The 7,527-nt window shown below is 49.9% G+C and overlaps 1 protein-coding gene across 4 annotated transcripts in view; it reads left to right on the top strand.

The window, feature by feature from the left end:
• Positions 1 to 2,414: 2,414 nt before the first annotated feature.
• Positions 2,415 to 7,527, top strand: part of ZNF217 (zinc finger protein 217) — a 30,464-nt gene continuing 25,351 nt past the window's right edge. The window contains exon 1 of one of the 4 annotated variants that reach the window (XM_074406667.1): positions 2,415 to 2,499. The gene's annotated coding sequence lies outside the window, so the exon portion shown is untranslated. Of the gene's footprint in view, positions 2,500 to 5,843; positions 5,980 to 6,263; positions 6,331 to 6,897; position 7,527 lie in introns of those variants that run through there. The other 3 variants (XM_039479764.2, XM_039479763.2, XM_074406668.1) reach the window with 3 other exon arrangements.

The following is a 7,527-nucleotide window of genomic DNA, read 5'->3' as shown; positions in this document are numbered from 1 at the left end:
TTACTTATATAAATAATACAAGCAATTATTATAATTGTCGTCTTCATCATCCCTTCCCTTTTATAGATAAGGAAACTGAAACACAAGAGAGATTTTTTTTTTTTTAATTGCATTTTAGGTTTTGGGGTACATGTGAAGAACATGCAAGATTGTTGCATAGGTACACACATGGCAGCGTGATTTGCTGCCTTCCTCCCCTTCACCTATATCTGGCATTTCTCCCCATGTTATCTCTCCCCAACTCCCCACCACCCACTGTCCCTTTCTTTTTTTTTAAAGACAAGGTTTCACCATTTTGGTCAGGCTGGTCTTGAACTCGCGACCTCAGGTGATCCGCCCACTTTGGCCTCCAATGTGCTTGGATTACAGGCGTGAGCCACTATGCTGGACCCAAGAGAGATTAAATAATATTCTAGGGTCAAGTGCGGTAGCTCATGCCTGTAATCCCAGCACTTTGGGAGGCCAAGGTGGGGGGCAGATCACTTGAGTCAGGATTTCCAGGCCAGTCTGACCAATAAGATGATGAAACCCCATCTCTACTAAAAACACAAAAATTAGCTGGGCATGGTGGCATGCACCTGTGGTCCCATTTACTCAGGAGGCTGAGAAAGGAGAATCACTTGAACCCGGGAGGTGGAGGTTGCAGTGAACCAAGATCTCGCCATTGGACTCCAGCCTGGGTAACGAGCAAAACTCCATCTCAGGAAAAAAAAACAAAAACAAACAAACAAAAAAAACCAAAATAAAAAATTCTAGGGTTATGCAGCTCTCCAGAGGTAGAATCTGATTATCTGAGCCTGAGTTAGTGAAGAAATGTTGATAATGAGGACACCACATCAGAGCCTCCCCTCACCTCCCCCTCCCACAGAACCAGGGGGTTTAAACCGTTCTCAGAAAGAATCGAAACCAAGTTCCTGAAGAGAATGAGAGGGTGCTAGGCAAGGGTAACCCCAGGGCTGAAGGCTCTGGGTCAGAGAGAAGGCTGGAATGTAGGAGCCTCAGTGAAGGACATGCCAGGACTTGAGGCTGGAGGTAGGCAGGGGCCAGATCCGCAGGGCTGACGGGGCAAGGCTATGGAGTTTTTTCCCTCAAGGGCGTAGGAAGCCATGGAGGGGTGTTGAACTCATCTGATACCCATTGTAAGACACATCTTGGGTTATAGGTAGAGAAAACATTAAGGCAAACCCAGAAAGGAAGAAGTTTTGGGAAACCTGTACATACAGTTCTGTCTTTGTCTGGAGAAGAACATGTGACAGAGCTGACATCCTTTCCTTCCTTGCATTTGGGACCCCTTGCTCTCCTGATGTCCCTCAGACGTCACTGCCTGCTCCCTCTCAGTCCCCTTTGCTCTCTTTGTCTTTTCCTTTATGCCCAGGCGCTTAACCACCTCAGGGCCCAATACTGGCACCTCTTTTGGGCGATTTTATCCAGGCTGATGGCTCAACATGGCATCCGCATTTGGAAAGCTCCTAAATGTACATAATTCTCATCGGGAACTCTCCCTTCCCCACATGTTTTCAACAGCAGGGTCCATGTTCACTGGCAAGGCACCTGCCATTGGTACCTTGGTGTAGCCTTTTATTAGCGATAAAGATAAATGGACAAAATGGAGACATATGAGGGTTTGCTGGCGGATTCAAGGTCTGTGTAGGGTGGGGCAGACGGAGATGAAATATCCTGATTTGATTGTGAGATTTTGGCTGGAGATAATAATAACTGGATTTCAATTAATGTTAGTTAACCATGTTAGTTAACCAGCTTCTTTCCCCTCCGCCCCTCATTCCAAAGCTTCCGGTTTGGAATATCTGATGAAGGCAGAAAACGTTAAAGAGGTGTTCCCAGTGTTGCGTTTTGTGTGCAGTTTTTTTTTTTTTTGAGACGGAGTTTTGCTCTTGTTACCCAGGCTGGAGTGCAATGGCGCGATCTCAGCTCACCGCAACCTCCGCCTCCTGGGTTCAGGCAATTCTCCTGCCTCAGCCTCCCGAGTAGCTGGGATTACAGGCACGCGCCACCACGCCCAGCTGATTTTTGTATTTTTAGTAGAGACGGGGTTTCACCATGTTGACCATCTTGACCTCGTGATCCACCCACCTCGGCCTCCCAAAGTGCTGGGATTATAGGCGTGAGCCACCTCGCCTGGCCTTGTGTGCAGTTTTTAAGGCAGTTTACATTAACGTTTTGAGTGAAGGTAATTTCAGAAAACTATCCAGAATATTAGTGGAGTCATGAGTTGTGCTTGCAGTGGGGGAGGGCACTCATCGAATGCACCAGTGGGATAAATCCAGTTAAAAAATGTTGTTAACCTTATCAAAATTGACTAATGCAATCAAGATGGGAGGGTTCTGAAACCTTTATTTAAATTGTCTTATTCTTGACCCCTCCCTTTTCAGTTTACTTATAAAAACCAGCAATCACATCTCTTCCAGTGTTCTTCGGAGCCAGGTAGAGTGAAGACCTAGAGAGTTTTCAGGTTCCAGACCCTGCCTTCTCTTCTGAAAGGTAATTTCTCATATATATATATATACATATATATATATGTAATATATATTTTGATTGTATATTATTGTGATACTTTACAGAGCAGTGACTTGCATGGGCTAAAGAAACTTAATAGAAAAGAGTCGTTTGTTATTCCTACTGTAGTGAATTCAGACTTGTTCAGAGGGCTGTCCCTGTTTCCTTCTCAAATGTCCTTTGTAGTTTGCAGATGCTGGCAGGTTTGCTTAACTTTTTCATGTTCTTTTCCTGCTAACTCCTCACTGCAGTTTTTCAGGTTTTCCTGCTCTGAACACTGAATTCTTTTACGTCCCGTATCTATGTTGGCTCTGTTTCAGCTCCAGGGATTTACATACAGTTTCCAAATAGTTTTTCTATCATAGTTCCACAGTAAAATAAATACTTGTGAAACAGCAAGATCATACCGCATTCTGTTCTTCTAATTAAGGCTAAGTCTCAAAAGATGATTCCATTAAGTGTTAAACACAGCGAATCAGAAGTTTATTTTTCTTTCTTTCTTTCTTTTTTTTGGTTTTGTTATGTTACTAGAGCTGAGCATGCTGTGACTGGCAGGATCTCGATAGAAAATCAGATGTTAGCTAAACAGAGAGGCCTGATATTACTAGGATTAAATCAGAGATAATGGTGTGATTTTATAAGCGCATACTAGGAAGTATGTCTTAAGGAGGAGGGCCTGTTTGGATAATTGTGAAAAATGAGGTGTAGCTGATGTCTGCTGTGTGAAAGGTGAAGTGGAGCTTTTCCGCCCTTTCTCCAAGTAACATGTGCAGAGCTTTTCTTTTGGTTCCATTCTTTGTTTTTGTTGCTGGCGTCTAGTAGCACCTGACTCCTTTAGAGATGGTCTAGCCAGGGAGTGATGGCGAAGCTGGATTTCTTGTGGGTGGAGCTAAGCGTAGGAAGACCAACGTTCGATTTTCAGTTTTCACTTTGTGCAATATGAGTTCTTAGCTTTTATTACAAAACCAAATGTTTCCAGCGTTTTCCTGTTCCTTTTGGAGTTTTCATATTTTAATTGTTTGAACTCTACATGCTTTCTAAATAAACGTTAAGTGTGAGTCTCACATTCTAAGGGAAGAGTGCGTCTCAGGGAAGCCCTCCCGGGCGAATTCAGATCCTTCTCTGTGCTTCTGAAAACACGGTATGTATTTGCAACCCAGCAGTCAGTCACTGGCAGAATTTTGCAACGATTTCCCAGTTTTGTTGGCACGTCTCCAGGACGAGGTTCTTTGTAATTCTTTGCTCAAACATAAGGAGGATCACATATAAATAAAACTCTTAGCAGATAGATCAGTGAATACAATCATCTTTCAATTTTTAAAAGCTACGACATAATAAGGTGCTTTTTTTTTTTTCTTTTTTAAGGGAGGCGAAACAGTTACAAATCATGATGCCATAATGTGAACAAAGTGGTAGCTTTGGAGGGCACAGGGGAAAAAGAAAAGCACAACCTTTTATGCTCAGAAAATAATTCAGTAGCAACAAGGTCTGAGAGCCAGGAATCTCCCTGTTCTTACTGAAACGATTATTTGTCAAAATATTTGATTGTTTCCTTCTTCCTCCTGAAAAGTTTGGACTTTTCTTTTTCTTCGATTTTGACACTAGAATTTTTAACTATCAGCGCTATTGTGTTTACAGCATTCAAGGTCTCAGAGTTCAAAGGTTATCCATTAACATGTAGAATAAGGCTACATTTAAGGCTCAACCTGGTTCTACTTGTTCATAGTTTCTTTGTTGTGTAGCAAGGCGCATAGTCATTTGTTTTCATAAAGTTAAATGAAGTTTCTTGTTTATGAAGAGTGTTTCTGGCTGTGTTTCAAAATGTGACAGTAAGATCAAAAAATACATTTTAAAGAAAGGTGTTCATCTTTTGTGAGGAAAGGAATCCTACTACTAAGTGATCAGTATCGGTGGATTTGAGTGAAAAAAAAATCACCCAATTTAGTTTTTTAGTGCTGGCCTAAGAATCTACTTCTGGCACTGCTAATTAAGTGTGAGTAAGTAATTGATTCACTTCCTTTTTAAAAAAGACTAACCAGACCATATGTGAGGTTAGTAGTTATATATAAAATGACAGCAAAACATGACACTTGGCAAATTTTTCCCCTTTGCTGAGCTGTCTTCTCAAATTCCTTTTCCTATTTATTAAGGACTGTATTGCTCACCAGCTCCGGATGGTTTCTGTAGTGCTTTCTTTCTTTTGATTTAGGAAATAATATATTTTAAAGGCTTTTCTTGATGTGTTTTAAAGTTCTTTCACTTTGGATGTGCCGAAGGCCAGTCCAAAAATAAATACTTGGCTATTTTGTTGGTAGCGACTTGCATAGATCCATTTCACATTGGCGTTTTGGGGCAGAAAAATTGGGGATGTGCTTGTTTTATGTATGGTTCCTCCTTGAGGCTTCCTTAAAATGGGGGAGTATCACACGCCTTAGGAATCAGAACCTTTTTTTTGTCCTTTTTTTCATCAAGGAAAAAAAAAAAAAACGGCTGGGAAACGCTTTAAATGAGTTGGGCGTGGGGGGAAGGGGAAAGGGTAGCAGCTCTTTTTTTTTTTTTTTTTTTTTTCTGTCCTCGGTTTCCTCCAAATGGATTTCTATCAAAACCAAGTAGATTCTTGGAACCTGGGCTAAGTTTAGAAATCTCAAGTTAGAATAGCGCAAGCCCAGCCCTTTCAGGAAAAAAAAAAACCCCAAAAAACCAGAACAATTAAATGGCTTTCTGAAGATACTCATTTAAAAAAAACTGTTTATCTTCTCGACCTTCCTTACGCTTTAAGAAAATCTGAGGTGTTTCTGGCTCACAGCTGCCTTGAAACCCGCTCGCAATAGCGGAAGGTTTTTGTTTGTCATTCGGGGTGACCCAGGAGTTCGGGCCGCGGGCCCCTCCCCTCGCCCGGGCACACCTTGCAGAGGGGGCGGCGGGGACGGGGGCCCGGGTCTGCGCCTGCGCACACGCTCGCGGCCCCCCTCCCGGAGTACCTGTCACTGCTGCGGCCGCGGCGCGCACCCGCCACGTTCAGCCGGATGGCGGGAGGAGGGGTGCGGGTCGGGGGGTGCGGGGAGGGGGCGCGGCGCGCGCGTGCGCGGGAGTCGCCGGGCGAGAACTGGGAGTGCGCGTGCTCGCCCCTCGCTCGCGTCCAGGAGGCGGAGTCTGCGGCGGTGGGCGGAGCGGGGGCGCGCTTGCGCTGGTCACGTGGGCCCCGGGGCGGGGCCGGGGCGGGGCCGCGCGGCCGGCGAAGGCAGGGGGCGGGGCGTCTCCGGGCGGCGGGGCCGAGGGAGGGCGCAACAGCTGCTCCCTCAACACTTTCTGACCCAACAGTCCCCCAGCGCCGGACGCGCCGCGCCCCGGCGGCTCTAGGGACCCCCCGCGCCTGCACTGTTCCCGCGCGGACGAGTAGGGGGCGCCCGCGCCTTTGCCCCCCGTGCGCACCCCCGCCCCGCTCACCTTAGTCCCGCGCCCGAGGTGAGCCCGGCCCCCAAATCCTCCGGGCGGGGGCGGGGGTGGGGGTGGGGACGCTCCCCTTTTTGGGGGTCTTGGAGGCGCGAAGCCCCGAGGCGCTCTGGGGGATGGCTGCGCCCCTCGCTCGGAGCTCCCCGTGTCTTTTGGGGGGCCGGGTGCGGGCGCGGAATCCGGGAGGTGTCCGCACAAAAGGCCGATAGAAACTCCGCGGCGCCTCCCCCGCCCGCCCTCCGCCCTCCCCGCCCCCTCCCCTCGCGCCCGCTCCTCCTCATTCAAACCCGGCCGGCCCCGGCGGTGTCAGCTCAGTCCCGGCTGCCGCCGCGCGAGGAAATGGCCGAGGAGCCGGAGCCGCAGGTAAAGGGGGCGCGCCCCCCGCCCGCGCCCGCCGCGGCGCCCGCCCGGCCCTGCGGAGGCTCCCGCGCCGCCCCCGAGGCGCCCGGCTCCCGTTGTCTCGTCCCCCTCAGGATGACCCCAGTCCCCCGTCTGCGCTTTCTCTCCGCTCCTCTAGGGCGCCCCCTCCCCAGCCGGCTCCGGCGCTTCCGCCCGCGGGAAGGTGCGGGCGACCCGGGCTGTCTCCGCGCCTGGCCGTCACACTCACGCCGCACGACTCAGAGGGGCTCGGGGTGCGGGGTCCCCTGGATCTCCGCCCCGAGCGGGGGTCCGGGAACCCGGGCGCCGCGGGGGCGGGCGGTGGGGGGCTGCTCCGAAAAGTTGGGTCGCCTCGCGGGGCAGGTCTCCTAGTTTGCCCGCTCGGCCTCGGGGCGCGAGTGGAAGGTGGACGCCCGCGCGGGGTCCCCCGCGATGGGCAGGGAGGGGCCGCGGCAATTTGGAAACGGCCAAAACAATGCGTCCGGACGGGCATCCCCCGCAAACAATGGCAGGGACGGTCCACAAGGGCCGGGCGGAGGGCGCGTCTGAAGGGCCGCGGGAGGGGCTGGGCCTGGCCGCGGACCCCCGACGCGCGCCCGGGTGACCCCCCTTGGGTGCCCAAAAATCCGTCCCCAAGAGTTCCGGGGTTCTTGCTCATCCCTGAGCACAGGGCTGCGTTTCCTGGATGTTTGCGATAAGGTTTTTTTTTTTTTTTTTCTCCTTTAATTTTGAAGATTTTTATTTTAAAGTCTTAATGTTCTCCAAACTCTTAAACAATCTCTTTACAACTCAATTCTAGTGGAACACCCAAAGCCAGCTAGAAGCTGAAGTGGGAACTCTAAAGGGCAGGAAGGATTGAAATGCTAGCCCAAAAGTGCTGCTTGCTTTTTTTTTTTTTTTTTAAAGGGAAGTTTCTGCCAGGAGGTGCCGAGTGGTGAAACCGCTCAGTTTCAGATGCACAGCCCTCTTCTCTCTTGATTTGGCCCCGATTGCGAGCGGGACGGGATGGTGGAGGGGAGGAGGGCGCTGCTGGGGGCCCGGGAGGCTGGATTTGGGGCTGCCTGGGCGGTCCTGACCGAGGGGCAAGACCCGGCACGCGGGGCGCGCAGCTGGAACCTGGGTCCCGGAGTTTTGGGAAGACGTTCACGGCCCGGGTTGAAACCCACATTTTAGGATTCTGGG

This window comes from Saimiri boliviensis, chromosome 9, assembly GCF_048565385.1.
Source record: "Saimiri boliviensis isolate mSaiBol1 chromosome 9, mSaiBol1.pri, whole genome shotgun sequence".
NCBI classification, from domain to species: Eukaryota; Metazoa; Chordata; class Mammalia; order Primates; family Cebidae; genus Saimiri; species Saimiri boliviensis.
This window is presented reverse-complemented; position numbering and strand designations above follow the sequence as displayed.